The sequence below is a fragment of the Oryx dammah genome, unplaced genomic scaffold (assembly GCF_014754425.2).
Source record: "Oryx dammah isolate SB20612 unplaced genomic scaffold, SCBI_Odam_1.1 HiC_scaffold_24, whole genome shotgun sequence".
In the NCBI taxonomy this organism is placed as follows: Eukaryota; Metazoa; Chordata; class Mammalia; order Artiodactyla; family Bovidae; genus Oryx; species Oryx dammah.
The window spans coordinates 68530206-68550252 of NW_024070208.1; the positions used below are offsets into that span (position 1 = coordinate 68530206).

The 20047-nt window shown below is 41.2% G+C and overlaps 1 protein-coding gene across 1 annotated transcript in view; it reads left to right on the forward strand.

Annotated features, from left to right (window-relative positions):
* The window catches only part of GPC6 (glypican 6), a 1226374-nt gene that overhangs the window by 1105761 nt on the left and 100566 nt on the right, over positions 1-20047 (forward strand). The gene's annotated exons all lie outside the window — the stretch shown is intronic.

Sequence of the window (20047 nt, forward strand, 5' to 3'; positions counted from 1 at the left end):
TGTCACTCTATTTCTGATTTGTAGATAAGTTCACTTGTCTTCTTTTTTCAGAATCCACATATAAGTGATATCATATGATATTTGTCTTTCTCTGTCTGACTTACTTTACTCAGTATGACAGTCTCTAGGTCCATCCATGATGCTACAAATGGCATTACTTTGTTTTTATTATTTCATTCATTACTTTGTTCTTTCTTATCACTGAGCAATATGCCACTGTATATAAGTACCACCTCTTCTTTATCCATTTCTCTGTTGATGGACATTTAAGTTGCTCCCATGCCTTCAGAATGGGAGAAAATATTTGCAAAAAATTATAAAAGCAACTGCCAAGGGATTAATCTCCAAAATATACAAACAGCTTATATAGCTCAATATAAAAAAGAAACAAAGAACCCAATCAAAAAGCGGGTGGAAGATCTAAATAGACATTCCTCCAAAGAAGATATCCAGGCCAGTAGGCACCTGAAAAGATGCTCAACAATACTCATTATTAGAGAAATGCAAATCAAATTGACAATGGGGTATCACCTTATATCAGTCAGAATGGTCATTATCAAAAAATCTGCAAACAATAAATTCTGGAGAAGGTGTGGAGGAAAGGAAACCCTCCTACACTGTTGGTGGGAATTGAACCTGATATAGCCACTATGGAGAACAGTGTACGTGTGTGTGTGTGAGTGTGTATGTGTGTGTGTGTGTGCCTGTGTGTGCTCAGTCATATCCAACTCTCTGCGACCCCCTGTACTATAGCCTGCCAAGCTCCTCTGTCCATAGCATTTTCCAGGTAAGAATACTGGAGTCGGTTGCCATTCCCTTTTCCAGGGGATCTTCCCTACCCAGGGATCAAATCCGTGTCTCCTGTGTCTTCTGCATTGGAGGGCAGGTTCTTTACTACTGAGCCACCTGAGAAGCCCTCAGAGAACAGTATAGAGGTTCCTTAAACAACTAAAAGTATAGCAACCATATGACCCAGCAATCCCACTCAAGGGCATATATTCAGAGAAAACCATAATTTGAAAAGATATGTGTAACCCAATGGTCATTGCAGCACTATTTACAATAGCCAGGGAATGGAAGTGCACAATTTTTATTTATCCCCACCCAGTTGAAAACAAATAGGACCCACCTTAAGCAAAATTTAAAAGTTTGAAATGAGTCTCCAGCCTTCCCTTCATCACCCTTTTTATCCACACTGATGACCACACAATGCCCTTCTGTTCTTTATTACCAGACTCCCTGTTCTGAAACACTACCCAAAACTGCACCGATCCTTTAAAAGCTGATGATGGAGTGATTGCATTTTAACTGAAAGTCATTCATACAAAAATATGTCAGACAAAGAGCTGCATGTTTAACTCTCTTCAGGATTTAAAGTCCTTTGTGAAGAAGATTTCAAATATAATCAAGGAGAAAGAGAGAGGTGGTGGGGAAAAATTGCAGAGCAGAAAGAAACCCATGGAATCTGACGAGGTCTCCTTGGCTGAGTGTGAATGAAACTAGCTTTGGACTTTTCAGGGAGCACTGGTAGAAAATAGGGTGAGAAAGAATCTGGCCTGGGCCCCTTTCTCTCTCTCTTTGAAAGATGAGAGGGGCTGAGAGTTTCATAACCCTAACTTCCAGGTTTTAGTGCGCTTCGGTTGCGTCTGTGCTAAGTCACTTCAGTCATGTCTGACTCTTTGTGACCCCATGGACTGTATCCTTCCAGGCTTCTCTGTCCATGGATTCTCCCGGCTAGAATACTGGAGTGGTTTGCCATTTCCCTCTCCAGGGGATCTTTCCCACGAGGGATTGAATCCACATCTCTTAGGTCTCTTGCATTGGCAGGCGAGTTCTTCACCACTAGCCAACCAGTCCATCCTAAAGGAGATCAGTCCTGGGTGCTCACTAGAAGGACTGATGCTAAAGCTGAAACTCCAGTACTTTGGCCAGCTGAGGCAAAGAGTTGACTCATTGGAAAAGACTCTGATGCTGGGAGGGATTGGGGGCAGGAGGAGAAGGGGACAACAGAGGATGTGATGGCTGGATGGCATCACCAACTCGATGGACATGAGTTTGAGTAAACTCCGGGAGTTGGTAATGGACAGGGAGACCTGGCGTGCTGTGATTCATGGGGCCACAAAGAGTAGGACACAGTTGAGCAACTGAACTGAACTGAGCGCTACCTGTGAGCTTGTGTTAAGCTGTGTAAAAGAAAAAAAGAAAAATGCTCCAAAGTTCTGTCACATATTGAGAAAATAGCATATTTGGGAGTTCCATGAAAATCTATTTTCTTTCTTTCCGGAGGTGGCAGTGGGGGGGGGGGGGGGGGGGGGGGGGGCGTGGGGAGGGGAAGCAGCTATCTATCCCTCTCAAATCTATTGCCTAGAAACCAACTAATGTTATTTTTTTAACTTTTTAAAATTTTGTATTGGGCTATAGCCAATTAACAATGTTGTGATAATTTCAGTTGAACAGCAAAGAGACTCAGTCATACATATATATGTATGCATTCTCCCCCAAACTCCCCTCCCATCCAGGCTGCCACATAACATTGAGCAGAGTTCCCTGTTGGAGTAGGTCCCTGTTGATTATCCATTTTAAATGTAGCAGTGTGTACATATTCATCCCAAACTCCCTAACTATCCCTTCCCCCCAGCAACCATAAGTTCGTTCCTCTAAGTCTGTGAGTCTCTTTCTGATTTGTAAGTAAGTTCATTTGGTGGTTCAGACGGTAAAGGATCTGCCCGCAATGCAGGAGATACAGGTCAATCCCTGGGTTGGGATGATCCCCTGAAGAAGGAAATGGCAATCCGCTTCAGTTTTCTTGTCTGGAGAATCCCATGGACAGGGGAACCTGGCAGGTTACAGTTCGTGGTTGCAGAGTCCGACATGACTGAGTGCATGCGCACACAGAGTCACACAGTCTCGATGCAGAGAAAAGGAGATGGAGCGAGTTAGGAAGAAGAAACAAGGGAAGGACAGCTAAGCTAAGCTCTGCAGGAAACAAGAATGGGCGGTGGCATCTGATCTCGAGGACAGTATGGAGAAAGGACCAAAGCCAACTTTTCATATAGTGGAGGGGAGGTGAGTAAGTGGCTGAAATTTGGACAAATTTAGCAGGAAACACCAACAGGATCTGCTGATGGAGTGGACATGTTCTGAAAAAGGTTTCATTTCTTCAAGGAAATGGAATTCGGAAGCATGTAGTTTCATTTTCCATATAAGCCAAATCCATGAAATTATGCATGAACTCAAGTCTAAAATCTACATTCTCGCTAGGAACAGAACCAGATGGCTAAATTTTTCCTTTTGCCAAAGAACCCTCAGTCATTTCTGATAAACAGTCCTGTCAAATGGGAAATTCTGAATTTCCAATCTTTGGATGGAACATTCACATAACCAGTGACTAGGTTAATTTCTGATAGAGAGCTTCTGATCTCACCAGAAGCTCTTTCCTAAATGCAAGGGCCAGACACCCTGAGAGCTGTGAAGCTTACAAATTAAAATCACTTCTTACTCCAGGTCTGACTGGCAACTTCTCCTTGGAAAACCATTTACCTTATTACAGCAGTTACTCATGGAAGTCATTCCTAGAGCCTCTTTAAGTAAAGCAGCAATGTTTATAACTGGCAGCTCATATTTGTTGAACACTTACTGCCAGGACTCTACTGTGCATTACATGGTTTATATTATGTAATATTTATAACAATGCTTGAATGAGGTAGGGCTTCTCCCTTATTTTCCAGATACACAATCTAAGGCTCAGAAAAGTTAGGGAACTTACAAAGGTCTCATGGTGTGTGAAGGAGTACACACAGGAGTGGCTGACTCCAGAGACCACATTGCTCATCACTGCCTTTTAATGATGCAGGTTCCTAAAAAACCAATCCCACACAAGGACAGGATTCAGCAAACATTTGCTGAATAGATCAAGGATTAAGGGAAAGTTCAATAGCTTTCAGTAAAAACCTGCCCAAGACAGTAAGGAAACAGAGGCAGCAAAGCCAGGAGGACTCAACTTTTCTACCTTTCTCTCTGATTCCCTTTGCAACTATACCTAAAACTTCTCACCATGCTGAAGACTAATGAAATATTTCTCTTATTAGCCTCATCCTTCATGCTTCCAACCCTTCCTAGGGTGTTAATAGTACAAAATATGAAATTCTTCTTTTTCTCCCTTCTATCTGAAGGCAAAGATAAACACATTAGTTTCAGATATGAAATTCCCCTCTATTGCAGTGCGTGTGTGTGTGTATATGTATGTGTTAGTTGCTCAGTCATGTCTGACTCTTTGCAGCCCCATGGACACTTCAGGCTTCTCTGTCCATGGGATTCTCCAGGCAAGAATACTGGAGTGGGTAGCCATTTCCTTCTCCAGGGGATCTTCCTGACCCAGGAATTGAACCCAGGTCTCCTGCATTGCAGGCAGATTTTTTTTACCATCTGAGCCAACAGGGAAGCCCTCCTCTAATGCAGTAGTCCTCATCATGTATATATAGGAGGGAATAGCTCATTTTTTATTGAGTTACAGTTAATATACAATATTATGTAAGTTTCAGGTATAGGAACAACTAAATTTTTGTACCTAATCAGTAAGATCCTGAATTAGTGAAATTACAGATTAATAAAAAGAACTATGTCTGTTCAGACTCAAATCTTGTTTTAGATCTGTTTTTAAAGGCATAGTCATATCCTTTTTCCTCTCCCATTTAGCCCACAGCTAAGCTGTTTGGAGATAAGGCACATGGACGTTCCTTTCAAAAAATACATTGGTTCTTTGTTACTGTTCAGTTGCTAAGATTGTGTCTGACTCTTCCTGACCCCATGGAATGCAACATGCCAGGCTTCCCAGTCCTTCACCATCTCCCAGAGTTTGCACAAACTCTTATCCATTGAGTCAGTGATGCCATCCCACCATCTTATCCTCTGTCGCCCCCTTCTACTCCCACTCTCAAGCTTTCCCAGCATCAGGGTCTTTTCCAATTAGTCAGCTCTTTGCATCAGGTGATCAAAGTATTAGAGCTTCAACATCAGTCCTTCTAATGAATATTCAGGGTTGATTTCCTTTAGGATTGACTGGTTTGATCTCCTTGCTATTCAAGGGACTCTCAAGAGCGTTCTCCAGCACCACAGTTCAAAAGCATCAGTTCTTTGGGGCTCAACCTTCTTTGTGGTCCAACTCTCACATCCATACATGACTACTGGAAAAACTATAGCTTTGACTATACAGACGTTAGTCAGCAGAGTGATGTCTCTGCTTCTTAATACACTGTCTAGATTTGTCATAGCTTTTCTTCCAAGGAGAAAGCATCCTTTCATGGCTATACATTGGCTATTCCAAGTTCTATAATCAAGTACAATAGTTTTGTAATAACATTATGGCATTTATTTCAAACTCTTGTATATCTGTTACATAATATTATGTTGTATATGTTACTTATAATTATATAGGGAAGCCCCATATTAACATATAATATTGTTTATATGTGTGTGTGTGTGTGTGTATAAGACTAGGGACATTAAGATATTAAACTTTACTTGCTTCCTTTTTTTGTACAAATAATCACTTAGTAACATTGACAATCATCATAGTTACTGTTGGTTGGGTCCCTACTATATTTCATTCAATAGACACCCTTCATGTACCAGGCACAAGGAATACCAGTTCAGTTCAGTTGCTCAGTCGTGTCCGACTCTTTGTGACCCCATGAACCGCAGCACACCAGGCCTCCCTGTCCATCACCAACTCCCGGACTTCACTCAGACTCACATCCATCGAGTCAGTGATGCCATCCAGCCATCTCATTCTCTGTCATCCCCTTCTCCTGCCCTCAATCTTTCCCAGCATCAGGGTCTTTTCAAATGAGTCAGCTCTCTGCCTCAGGTGGCCATAGTAGAGGACAAAACAAATTCTCTGCACAAACATCAGTTTCTTTTTAGATGCCTTATGTATTTATTTCAAGTCCTCAATCTTGTAGAGTATTCCTCATTGTGTAAGTAAACAATGTTGTGTTTAGAGAGATTAAGTTGCTTATCTGAGTTCAGGCATCTAAGAAGTAACAGAGCTGGGATCACAGCCTAGAACTGTCTGATCCAAAGAAAAAGATTATCCCAGCATGCCACAGTTTTCTCAGTATGAATCTCCCCACCAGGACCAGATGCACTGCAGCCTTGGAGGAACCAGCCATCTAAGGGAAGGCTGTTGCCAGAAGCCTGCTACTAATGATGATGCAAATGATGAGTATTTCTGATCAATAGGGAAACCTACTGAAGAGAAACACAAGTTGCTAGTTCTTCAAGCTCCAGCCAACACTTATTACATTCACTAAGTTCACAGTCTTTATCAAAGGCAAGAAAGGGTCCTCATTATGCCACCACTTCTTTACCCATGCAAATCGAAGGAGCTCTGTACTTTACAGGTTTGAGAAAATTCTCCGAAGGAAAGGAGAACAAAACTTGCTGAGTCTCTGCCTGTGAATTTCAGATGTGTTGATAATCTCTTTCCTCTCCTATCAGGAAAGATGAAGCTGATCTCACTCTATATAATTTAACTGTATTAGGAATAATTTCAAATGTAATCCAGGAAAGGATTGGTTTGTCAGATACAGTCTAAATTAAGAAGGGAGACTTATTAAATTCCAATTGAAACCATACATTCAATTAATACTTAGTACAGACTAGGGCAGAATCTATTACAGAAGAGCAGCATGGCCTTCAGTTACTTCATTTTCTCCTGACAATTCTTTCTGAGTCTACAGCTCAGATGAAAATGAAAAACCCTAAGAGAACAGAAAGGAGAATATAATACTTTCTGCCTTTAGCTAATGGGTCTTAGTTTCCTCATCTGTAAAGAAAGGGGTTCATCTAAATGTTCTCTTTTTACCTCTATCAGTTTAGAGCTTTGTGAACATTATCTCTTCAGTATTAACTAGGTTTTTTTTTGACATCCAGATATTTTTCTTTTCTCTGGGTCTTTTTCCTTTTAAAGCATTCAGATATACATAATATATTGGGGAGTTTACATGGAAAAACATATCTTCCTTCAGATATAAGAACATTGATTAGATTTAGTCTAAGTAAGTATATTTTTATCCCAATAGCAGTTTCCTTTCTTTGAGCCCCTGTAGTACGTGTGTGTTTAAGGCAGTAGGCACATTATTCCTTCTGTTATGATTATTTGTATACTTATCTTCTCCTTCCCAGGATTATAATTATTTTACTCACTGTTACATTCTCCAGAAAGCCATTCTAACATGCCATTTTACAAATGGAAGCCACAGTACATTTTGCTGGGTTGAATTCAGAACATGAAAGTATAATGTCAGAAAGACCTCAACAATAAGGAATAGAAAATACCTTCAAATATATTTAAAGTTAGTCTTATATCTTTAAAATAGCATCAGAGTTTGACATCAGACCAACCTGGGGTCTGGTTTTTACTAGTTGTGTGACTTGGGGCAAATTATTTATCTGTATAAACTCAATAAGTTATATTAAAAATGAGATGCTAGTTGGATCTGCTCATAAAGTTGTTTGAGGGTGAAATGATATAAAAATGCTTAGTGTGGAATATGTAAAATCAAAACCACTCATCAAAATTAAGTGTTTTCATTGTTATTTTTGAAAATAATAGGCTTTGAAAATGATATATAAATTCTAAAGCACTTGGATTGTGGTTTCACCTCATCCATGATGGTCTGTGAGCTTGTCCCTAGCACTGAAGATCAGAAGAGTCACAAACCTGCATTTAAATCCACTCATGCATGGCATTACTTTCAATGGCAGGGACTCCATGGAAAGGGACACATATTTCTGCATGGCCTGAGACATGGCATGTGGCACTGAATAAACGTCGAACCAACAAGGCCTTTGGAGGAAAATGGGCTTGAGGGAAGAATGGGCTGGATCGAGGCAGGAGCAGCAACCCAGCTCCTGTCTGTGCCTGTGGGTGGCACCAATGCCATCCGAGAAAAAGTTTTTAGAGGAATATTAGTGACCTCAGCCTACCATCACCTTATTCTTACATGAAGAAGATAATTGGCCTATTCGCTTGACAAGTGCCTGATCTCCAAGTAAAAAAGCACATGGCCCTGCTCTTTATAAAGCTTTGAGTTCTATTTCTATTTCCACTTTAGTTCTGTTTTGAAAAGAAAAGAGCACATTCTCAATGGTTTCTAGATTCTGAATGTTTTTTCTGTTTATTCAAGTTTCAAAGCTTATATTCTGCCAGCCAGCCCTCACTTACTTTAATAATATTCCACCAAGAAACAGTGACTTTGAAACATCTTTGGTTCTTTGATTTCTTCATTTCACTACAGAAAATCAGAATCTGTTCCTTTCCTGTTTGTAGCATGACTGGGTAACAGAGCTATGTTATTTTATTCAAATGCTAGATAGAGGGTTGGGGTCGGGGGGGAAGATACCATTTTTATAAAATAAAATGAAGATTTGGGAAAAAATGCTTATGATTCATTTATAGGAAATGCATCCAAAGCAAACTACTTTTAACTTTCTTTCCATGTGAAAGGTGTTTGAAAAAAAAAGAAAGATGTTTCTTCTCCTTTTGATGATAAAGGGAAAGTTGTGACTATCTCTAACCTTTAGAGATTTATCTTAAGATTTTCTTTCATTTTAACTTCAGGGCAAAAGATGAGAAGATTACATTTAATGAAGTCTACTCCAGAGTAGGTGATTGAAACTCAACGCAGTTTTTAACACTCGATGTGTTCTTAGAGCAAGATGGCCTCTTGCTTTCCTGAAAGACAATCTTCTTCCAGCCTCCTCTGCCTTTAAAGAGGAGAAACTGTTTCCTTAGAACCATGCTTTCCATGGGCAGCAGATTACTGCATTAGAGGAATTTCAGTTGGCTCTGCCCTGTTCCACAGATACACAGTTATCCTCAGCTCTTAGCACTTTCCTTCTACTCGGGGCTATGTAGCCTGGTTTGATCTTGATAGAGTCATTGCCGCAGCTAGTCCGTGGTTAAACGTGTAAAAGAGCTGCTTCTCTGAGGTTATACCAACTTGTTCTATCAGAAAACTTGGAACTATATATGGCTTTCTGTGGGTCTTTTTCTTCTAACACATTTTATACCTCTTTTTTAATTCACCTCCTAATTGTCCCAGCATGTATGCGCGCTAAGTCACTTCAGTCATGTCCGATGCTTTACAACCCTATGGTCCATAGCCCATCCTGGCTCCTCTATCCACAGGATTCTCCAGGCAAGAATACTTGAGTGGGTTGCGTTCCCTCCTCCAGGGGATCTTCCCAACCCGCGTCTCTTATGTCTCCTGCATTGGCAGGTGGGTTCTTCACCACTAGCCCTACCTGGAAAGCCCCTATTGTCCCAGTGTGTGGGTTAGTTGCTCAGTTGTGTCTGACTTTTTGTGACCCCATGGACTGGAGCCTGCTAGGCTCCTCTGTCCATGGGATTCTCCAGGCAAGAATATTGGAATGAGTTGCCATTCCCTTCTCCAGTTATCTTCCTGACCCCATGATCAAACCCAGGTCTCCTGCATTGCAGGCAGACTCTTTACCATCTGAGCCACCAGTTCAGTTCAGTTCAGTCGCTCAGTCGTGTCCAACTCTTTGCAACCCCATGAATCGCAGCACACCAGGCCTCCCTGTCCATCACCAACTCCCAGAGTTCACTCAGACTCACGTCCATCGAGTCAGTGATGCCATCCAGCCATCTCATTCTCTGTCATCCCCTTCTCCTCCTGCCCCGAATCCCTCCCAGCATCAGAGTCTTTTCCAATGAGTCAACTCTTCCTATGAGGTGGCCAAAGTCCCCTTATTGTCCCAGACTATATCTCAAATATCAGTCAAATAGCTGATCATTTCTGTATTAATACATATAATCTATAAATGACACACAGTTTTTTTAAAAAAAAATCATGGGGTTCTCAGGGGTGGCTGACAGAATTCTTAAAATTTGAAACATCTTGGACACAGTTTTCCTGGGTTGGCTACAGCAGCAACTGTAGCCTCTGTAGCCGGGTGTAGGAGTTTTCATCCCAAGTCTCTAGCCCAGATTACTCTCCTGACTGCACCTGTTTATCCAGCTGTCTGCTGCACAGTCACCAGCAACCTCAAACACACGTGTCTAAGACCCAACTCATCATCCTCCCACGATCCCTCCGTGGGGTTTTCCATCCCAGAAAATGCTCCCCCTCCCGTTCCTACCTAGCCAGACATTGAGTGACTCCTCGACTCCCCGTCACCCTCACAGTCAATCCATAACGACACTGACTTCAAACCCTCTAAATAGCCATTCCAAATATCTTTTGAATCCATCCACAGCAGCTCCCCTAATTTTATCATCTCACACACAGATTATAGTCTCCTAATTAATTCTCTGCCTCTGGCTTTTCCACACTCCAATCCATTCCCCACGCTGTATCCAGAAGGGATGCTGAAAATGCAAATGTGATCACATTACTCCCTTGTTTAATATCTTCCCATGGCTCCCTGTTGCCATTTGAATAAAGCCCAGACGTGTTCCAACACCCTGTAGTCCTCAGCCTGCCCCTCTCTCTGGGTCCACCCTCACCACGCGTCCCACCTTAAACTGCTGAGCACCGATTATCTGCCAAGCACAGTGCTAGACGCTGTGGCTGTGATAATGAATATCAACCGCAGAACCTGAGTCCTAATAGAAGCCTTAATCTAGTAGGTAAGACAACCTCTGTGTGCACCAGATGTAGAAAATGGCCTGGGCTCTGTGGCTCGGGTTCAGCAGCCTCTCTCATCTCTAAGCTTTGGTCTATACTGTTCCTCATCCTGGAGCATTCTTTCTAGCCCTCTGCATCCCCCCACCCCAAATACGCAGCATTCACCAGGCATATTCCAACTATTTCTTCACTTCCCTGGCAAGATTCAGTGGTATACTGGGAAGTGTTTGCACAACAAATTTCTGTGCAGAAAGCATGTTTGTTGAGAGTGTTTGCCAGTTCCTGAGGGTGTAAATTTCAAGCTACTAACATGTAGTTCAGCGTCAACTGAACACAGAGTCACACATCACAGTGGAATGTTTCCTCCTTACAGATACACTTGGCGTACAAAACTGTGAGAGCACAGATAATGGTAAAATAGCTAAGAAGTAATGCTATTTGGTGGGTCAGACGATAAAGACTCTGCCGGCAATGCAGGAGACTCAGGTTCGATCTCTGGGTCGGGAAGATCCCCTGGAGGAGGGCATGGCAACCCACTCCAGTATTCTCGCCTGGAGAGTCCCATGGACAGAGGAGCCTGGCACGCTACAGTCTGTGGTTTCACTAAGAGTCAGATACAACTGAGCATCTAACACAAATGCTTTATGAGTACGCATTGCCTTTGTTTTTAATATAATTTATATCATTTTAAGTTTATACAATTTAATATCATCAGTTCAGTTCAGTCACTCAGTCGTGTCCGACTCTTTGTGACCCCATGAATCTCAGCACGCCAAGCCTCCCTGTCCATCACCAACTCACGGAATTTACTTAAACTCATGTGCATCGAGTCGGTGATGCCATCCAGCCATCTCATCCTCTGTGGTCTGGATTGCAAAATTCCTAAAAATTTTAACTATTGGTCTTGTGAGCCAGTAAGAACCTGTTACAGCACATCACTGCTCTCCTAGGATGCTTTCTCAGACTCTCTGCCTCTTATGGGTGTTCCCATTGCATTTATTACATTCTACCATAATTACTGGATTCCTTGTCAGAACCCTCATGATATCAGGGATGTGTCCAGTTGACACATCCCTAGCACCTAAGTCTGGCCTTCATGACACTCTACAAATATTTGTTGAATGGTAGTTTGAATGAATGATAAAGAGCCTGGTTATTGACATGTGCTGCTGCTGCTGCTGCTAAGTCGTGTCTGACTCTGTGAGACCCCATAGACTTCAGCCCACCAGGCTTCCCATCCCTGGGATTCTCCAGGCAAGAACACTGGAGTGGGTTGCCATTTCCTTCTCCAATGTGTGAAAGTAAAAAGTGAAAATGAAGTCGCTCAGTCGTGTCCGACTCTTCGCGACCCCATGGACTGCAGCCTACCAGGCTCCTCCATCCATGGGATTTTCTAGGCAAGAGTACTGGAGTGGCTTGCCATTGCCTTCTCCGATTGACATGTACACACTTATCCAAATTCTGCAAAGTGATTTTAAATAATTGCTGTAAACCTTATCAGCAAAGAGCATATGAAATAATCATTTAGCAAATCCAACAGAGTTCTTTTTTTTTTTCTCCCTATATTCAAAATACACTTTGTTAAGTTCCTTGTCACTCCTCCCTATTCACCATGTGGGAGGAAATAGCAAGGTGTTCTGTTGTTGAAGGACTGCAAATCTTCCGGGAGGGGGAAGAAATTATCTTCCCCAGCAAATGGAACGAATTTGCTTTTATTGAAGAAATGATTTTAAGAGGTATGCAACCCATCTGAGAGATATTCTATAAGCAAGCTGCATAAGCATCAGAAGTAAATGTTTAAAACCTTGAAACTGACATGATCACTGGCTTTTGAAAATCAATGACAATGAATGAAAAGCAGCCAAAACTGAAACTGATGACTTGACTTGATTCTGTCCAACCCAGAGCTGTCTACACAGAATCCTGAACCCATGCAGGGACTTTGAGTTTGCCAGAGATCTTGGCCAAGGGACCACTGTAATCAATCTTTAAGGAAAGAAAAGCATGAATCAGAGACTAGAGGACAAAAAAGAGGAAGAGAAGGAGAGAAGAAGTAGGGGGAGCAGGGAGGGGAGAGGAACGAAGAGAGAGAATGTTCGGAGTCATAGGCTGAAAGCCTATTTTCTGGAAAGGCAATCCATCACTAAAATTGGCACACTAATAAAAGTAGAAAAACAAAAATTTTTTTAATGCTGTTTTTTCTAATGTTTATATGATGAATATACTGATTTTATATCTTTAAAAAGTCATTTTGAACATGTTTTATGTTTATATTCAGAAAAGCACGTCTTAGAATATTAGCAGATTGTTGTGAGGAACCAGAAAAAAAAAAAAATGAGAGTCCAGGTGTCAATTTAATTTCGTATCACGACTGAGCAACTGAACTGAACTGAACTGAACTGATGTGCTAGGAATAGATTCTAGGGTATAATGGTGAACAAAGTATATGAGATCCTATTTATTCTTCATAGAGCTTAAATTATTCATGCATCACTCTGCATAGTTCCTAGATTTGATTCGTTACCTGTTATTGTCCTATTTAATTATAGGTTTCCGGGTGGCTCAGTGGTAAAGAATCTGCCTGCCAAGTAGGAGACATGGGTTCTAAGCCTGGGTTGGAAGATCCCCTGAAGGAAATGGCAACCCACTCCAGTATTCTTACCTGGAGAATTCCATAGACAGAGAAGCCTGGTGGGCTACAGTCCTTGGGTCCCAAAAGAATAGGACATGAGTGAGCAGCTGTGTGCATGCACACATACACACTCATTGTTGTATTTAATTAAAGATAACTTCAGTAAAATAATTATACATCTTTTTACATCACTGCTTCAGAATCTTTTCTAAGCATTATATCATTGTATCTTCACAGCAGCCTTCTTCTTTACATCCTGGATCACACAAGTGTAAAGAGGAAGACTGAAACCAGGACTCCAAGCTTTTAGACTCTTATTGGTGACCTTCCTCTTCCACTTGTCTCTCAAGAAAATTGTGACCACACTTGTACAAAATATATGTAGAGTCCATCAGATATGTTAGCTTCTGTTTCCTTGGGAACAAATGGGATAGATTTGAATTCCCCAAGTGGTCATCTAACAAATAGTTCATTCATTAACACTCTAATGTAAATTAGAATCTAATAAGTAAGTAAAGCATCACTTACTCTCAAAACATCAAGTCAATTAAATCTAGGTAGCATGGACTGTCACCTCCACTAATCTACACGATTAGTTGTCTATTTGCAAATTTCAAAATGGTTATGAGAATAGCAATATTCTTCCTACCAAAATAAAAACTCCACTGAGTAGAAACTTAGAAGATAAAAAAAAAAAAAAAAAAACCTCAGAGACTGCAACAGGGCTGGTGTACAGCTGTTGCCTCTCAGATTGCCAGTAATGAGTTTGGTGAATATGCCCAACCTGCAGAAGATAAAGGAGACAGAGCAGTATAAAGCTATGGACACCTCTGGAAAATATATACCATATTGTTATTTTAAAGAAATATATTAAGATGCTGCAATATTTTAAAGGAAAAATACTTGTACTTGGAGCCCTAAAACAGCCCTCCAACCTATTCTCACCACACCTCTATCTCTTTCTTGTTTTCCCAAACAATAAAATGCCTCATCTTTCAGCACTTTCTATCTTTAAAGTTGACTTCTCTCATCTCAGAATACCGCATACTTCAGAGATGTTATCTTAGTAATCCTCTTAAGAGAGAGGATTCTCAAGCCAGATATCTTCCTGAAATCCACAGGTTTCATGAGTCTGCCTCGTGGGAAGGATAATTCCTTTGTACATCTGTAGCATCTGTCTACACTGGGGCTTCCAAATACTTTTCCAAATGATCTAATTTTCCCTTTCAACATCCCTTGGAGGGAGCTAGGCAGGAGGTAATAATGATTCTATTTCTTTGAGGAGCAAAGCTAATGATTTGTTCTACAATGAGACGGCTTAGCCTGGAGCCATATCCTCTGGAAATTTGTATCGTAAAGAGAAGAAATTTAGTGTCTGAAAACAGTATTTCTTCTCTCAAATTAAAGGTAGTGGAGGGGGGAAATGGCTTCACGAAGACCTCTAGTTAAACGCAGTTACATCTGAATCAATTCTCCTCTTGGCTAATCAGAGCAGACTTCCCAGCGTGTCCCGGTGTGTTCCCTGCAACACCCTATGAGGACTTCCTGGAGAACCCTTGGCCAGATAGTTTTGGAAAACACTACAAATGAGCATCTCCCTTTGGATGAGTCAGAACACATGTTAGTCTGATGAAGCCCTGCTAAGGTACCTCATTTAACATTGATGCATGGAATCCATTGCTTATGTAACAGCTGTTAGCAGCCCAGGAAATAATTTTTTCTGGAAGACATTGAAGAAACATCAGTCCAGACATTTTTCCCCCTTGAGTCTCCTTATTCAGAAAATGGAACTAGAAAGAACTGATCATAGAATGATATAATTAGCTAATTATTATTGAGTACTTACTTTTCCAGACATTGGCTTCTGTTTTCCTACCTTAGGTATTATTGCATTTTATCCTCACAGTCTGGGTGGTAAATAATATTATTCCCATTTGTCAGAAGAAGAAACTAAGGTTCAAGGAGGTCCTCTGAATGTTGACTTGACCCTGGGCTGTCTTCAGCCCCTCCTGCCACCTGTCTGGATACCTAGCCTTGGTGAGTACAGCCAGCTTTAGGATTTTAAATACCATCTTTAGGCTAATAACGCAAATCTGCATCTCTAGTCTGACCATTCCTTGGGGGGGGACATGATCTACAGACTTTTAACTGAAGACCCTTATCCCCACATTATTCCTCATCTGTTTCTACCCTTATTCAAAATACAAAATACTGGGGCACCCAGAACAAAAAGAATAAGGCTCATTGTTCCTTTGTAGTAATATAGCCCTGAACTTCAGGAGCCATAGAATTTTACCTAGCCTGCTGCTATAGCATGCTCAGAAAATTGTCAGAGACAGTCCAAATGTTCTGAATCCCTTTCATCAACCACCTCATGAAACCCATGTTTTAAAAATATTTGTCTAGCTAACCGATTGCATGTAGTAACAATGAAGTTATTAATCTTCATTTTTTATGCCATCTAAGTTATTTGACAGATATATGTTGTTTAAGGTACATTCTCTGCATGAGAATCAAGGTATTTTAAATCATTCTCTAACACGGACAAGGTGAGCTGATGCTCTGATCGCCTTTGTGTGTGTGTGTGTGTGTGTGTGTGTATTTGCTGCTGCTGCTAAGTCACTTCAGTCATCATGTCCGACTCTGTGCGACCCCGTGGATGGCAGCCCACCAGGCTCCCCCGTCCCTGGGATTCTCCAGGCAAGAACACTGGAGTGGATTGCCATTTCCTTCTCCAATGCATGAAAGTAAAGTCGCTCACCTGCAGCCCACCAGGTTCCTCAGTCCATGGGATTTTCCAGACAAGAGTTCTGGAGTAGGGTGTCATTGCCTTCTCCAGTGTGTGTGTTTAGGTTTTGTAAATTTCTGAAAAATAGTTCTCTATCCTTAAGTTTGGCACTTCCACACTAAAGAATAGCTCTTAAAACAATTCCCTTATTCGAAGGTCCATATAGTCAAAGCTATGGTTTTTCCAGTATGGATGGATGGAGTTGGACTATAAAGAAAGCTGAGCACTGAAGAATTGATCCTTGTGAACTGCGGTGTTGGAGAAGACTCTTGAAAGTCTCTTGGACTGCAAGGAGATCCAACCAGTCAATCCTAAAGGAAATCAGTCCTGAATATTCATTGGAAGGACTGATGCTGAAGCTGAAACTCCAATACTTTGGCCTTCTGATGCAAAAAACTGACTCTTTGGAAAAGACTCTGATGCTGGGAAAGATTGAAGGCAGAAGGAAAAGGGGACGACGGAGGATGAGATGGTTGGATGGCATCACCAACTCAATGGACATGAGTTTGAGCAAGCTCCAGGAGTTGGTGATGGACAGGGAAGCCTGGCATGCTGCAGTCCATGGGGCTGCAAAGAGTTGGACACTACTGAGTGACTGAACTGAACTGAAGTGTATACTAGAATCTGTGTTGAAGGCCCTTCACGATTCATATCTTTACATATTGTGACAGATTTCTATGTGGGTCTTCATCTTATTATGAGGTTAGGTGTTGTTTCCATAATGATCAGAAGTCTTTGTCTTCTTCAGTTTGGATCATAGACCCAGAAATTTCTGCATTGAAATCATCTTCAAAATCCAAACCTGATTTATTAACAGAAAGCTACAAGCAGAAAACTATATTGACTTACCCACATTCTATTATCATAATTAGCACTCTCAAAAAAAAATCAAACAAATGGTAAAGTTTTCTGTTACAATGAAATATCTCCTGTGGGGCACTAATATTGTTCCAGGGCATTTCTTGTTCCTTTGATTTAACTTAAACCAGTGAGCCAGCCTCTTCCCAAGGGCAAATTAAGAAGGTCTGTTAACTCTTTACATGCAGCAGCTTCAAGAAATCTCAGCAAGGCCATTAATATTGTTTTGCCCTAGGCTTTCTACTTTTTAAAGTCAGCTGTCATTTTCAAAGTGATCCAAAATAGCACACTCAACTGAACCCTGGAGCTTTGGAAATGTTAATGCCCTCCATCAGCCATGACCTTGCCACTGGGAAGTGATTTAGCACTAGGGAGAAAGGGGCCCACTATCTTTATCACACCGGTTTACACCATCAGCTTCAGAAACTGCTTAAGAGAAGAATCAATAGCGTGTTAAGACCAATCTCGAAGAATGCCGAGACAAAGTGCGCCCGCTCTGAAAGTGCTGAGTAGAAGGAGAATTTTTGAATACAACAAAGGGGAAGTCAGCTCTCATGGAACAACTAAGTGGATTGTGTCTCAAGTTGGAATTTGTCATTGGGAATGACACCCAGGAGCCCTCTGTGTACTTCAGTGAAATCCCATAAAATGCCTAATGAAAAACGTGTATTTTAGAGTTAAACAACATAGAATCAAATAACAAAACCAGAAGGAATGCATTCTCAACACACCCGTGTACATTAAGAATTGGATGACATAAATAGTCCCCAAGAGCTTACTAAAGAAAGTGTCCAGGGTAGAACCATCTCCTGTGTAGAAAGAAAGACAAAGTTCAACTTCATCAAAACTTCCTGGAAATGTGACTAGATTTCCGGTAATCCTAGCAAAGGGATTATCTCTGGATAACCAGCAGAGAGTACAAAGCTTCTAAAACTAAAAAAGGAGGTATTCCCACAGCACCCCAAGGAAATCACTGTGGAAAAGAACTAGCAGCTCGGTCCCTGAGATCATTACAATAGAATGTTTGATTTCCCATGGCAAGCCTAATTGTGACATGAACAGCTGTCAACAACAAAATTAGAAGGATCTGTCATGCTAGGGAATTTATCCACGTTTGCTTGTCCTATTTCTTCACTGTGGCTCAAGAGAGTGTTTTCAAAGAATTCTTCCAGTAAAGGTTTTCGTTATTCAAAGGGGAGACACTCAAGTTATTTGGCTTTATATGTTATAAATGAGGTGCCTCCCAGGTGACTCAATGGTAAAGAATCTTCCTGCCAATTCAGGAGACTCAAGTTTGAGCCCTGGGTCAGGAAGATCCCCTGGAGAAGGAAATGGCAACCCATTCCAGTATTCTTGCCTGGAGAATCCCATGGACAGAGAAGCCTGGCAGGCTATAGTCCATGGAGTTGCAAAGAGTCAGATAGAACTGAGCACAGAGGCACGCTATACATGAGATATATTTGTATCAGTAACAAGAATCCCAAACACATGTATCTTGAATGACAAAGTCAAGGACAGGAAAATATCTGGGACATTTCTTTGATCCAGAAATCATTCCATGTATAATATAGTCAATTCTCATTGTTTGCATAGTTATGTTCTCTAAGTCACCACAGACCCTGAATTAGCAAATACTGAACCATTGCTCCTACGAGAAATACAGGGTTAAGTTCCTACAAGGTTTGTTTTTTTTTTTTTTTAATTGAAGTATAGTTGCTTTACAGTGTGTTAGTTTCTGTTGTATGGCAAAGTAAATCAACTATACATACATGTATATCCCCTCCTTTTTGGATTTCCTTCCCATTTAGGTCACACAGAGCACTGAGTGGAGTTCTCTGTTCTATGCAGTAGATTTTCAGTAGTTATCTATTTTATACATAGTAGTGTATATATGTCAACCCCAGTACCCCAATCCATCCCACTCAACCTCTCCTTCAAGCTTTTGGTCACATTTTCACCAACCCGTCAATGCATATAACCTTGTTTTATGTGTCTCTCCTGAAAAACACCTTATTTGATACATATTATTGATTCATTAACATTGAATTCATAGTCAAGTATACCATAACTCATACCTGAATGAAGTTTATCTAAAACACAGTTTTCTCCATAGGGCATATCATAGCCTTGGGAACTAGACAGAACTTCAACGCTATAGTTGGGGGCTGTTTTAAAAAGGGAAATCACCAAGTATTAATAAAGCACACACAAAAAATGTGGCATTAAATATATCACCAATGAGACGATTTAAGAGTTTACATCTACAGTTTAAGAGCTGAAACAAGAAGACAGAGCTTTGCCTTGTTAGACTGCTTCCGCTGGAAAGATGAACTCGGCCTCTCTGCCGATGTCTGCAGACATGTTTGAATTTTTTTTATTCGAGGGGTTACAAATTAATTTTAATGAGTACAGTCTTTCCTCGCTATCAGCAGGAGATTAGTTCCAGGAGCCCCTGTAGATCTCAAAATCTAATTCGATCTGAGTTTGGTTGAATTTGCAGATTCGAAACCCATGGATATGGAGAAGTGAAGTGAAAGTCGCTCAGTTGTGTCTGACTCTTTGCAACCCCAGGGACTAAACAGTCCATGGCATTCTCCAGAACAGAATACTGGAGAGGGTAGCCTTTCCCTTCTCCAGGGGATCTTCCCAACCCAGGGATCAAACTGAGGTTCTCCCACATTGCAGGTGGATTCTTTCCCAACTGAGCCACAGGGAAGCCCATAGATACAGAGAGGATCAGTTTAATGTGAAAATGTAGTCACTCAGTCACATCCAGCTGTTTACAACCCCATGGACTGTAGCCTGCCAGGCTCCTCTGTCCATGGGATTTCTTAGGCAAGAATACTGGAATAGGTTGCCATTCCCTTCTTCAAGGGATATTCCCAACCCAGGGATCAAAACCAGGAGAGGGTCAACTGTAGGCAAATTCGCAAAAACAGAATCCATAAGTAATGAGGATTGACTGTATATGTTGAAAATGAGAGTCAGGTTATAAGTCAGTCACTCTGATGGGGTAATTCTGTTTCATTGGTGTTTGTATTCGTTTAGGTTTCAGAGCCAGAGTGTTTTTGGAGATAAGAGTTCCATACAAAATGTGGAGACCAGTGCACTGAA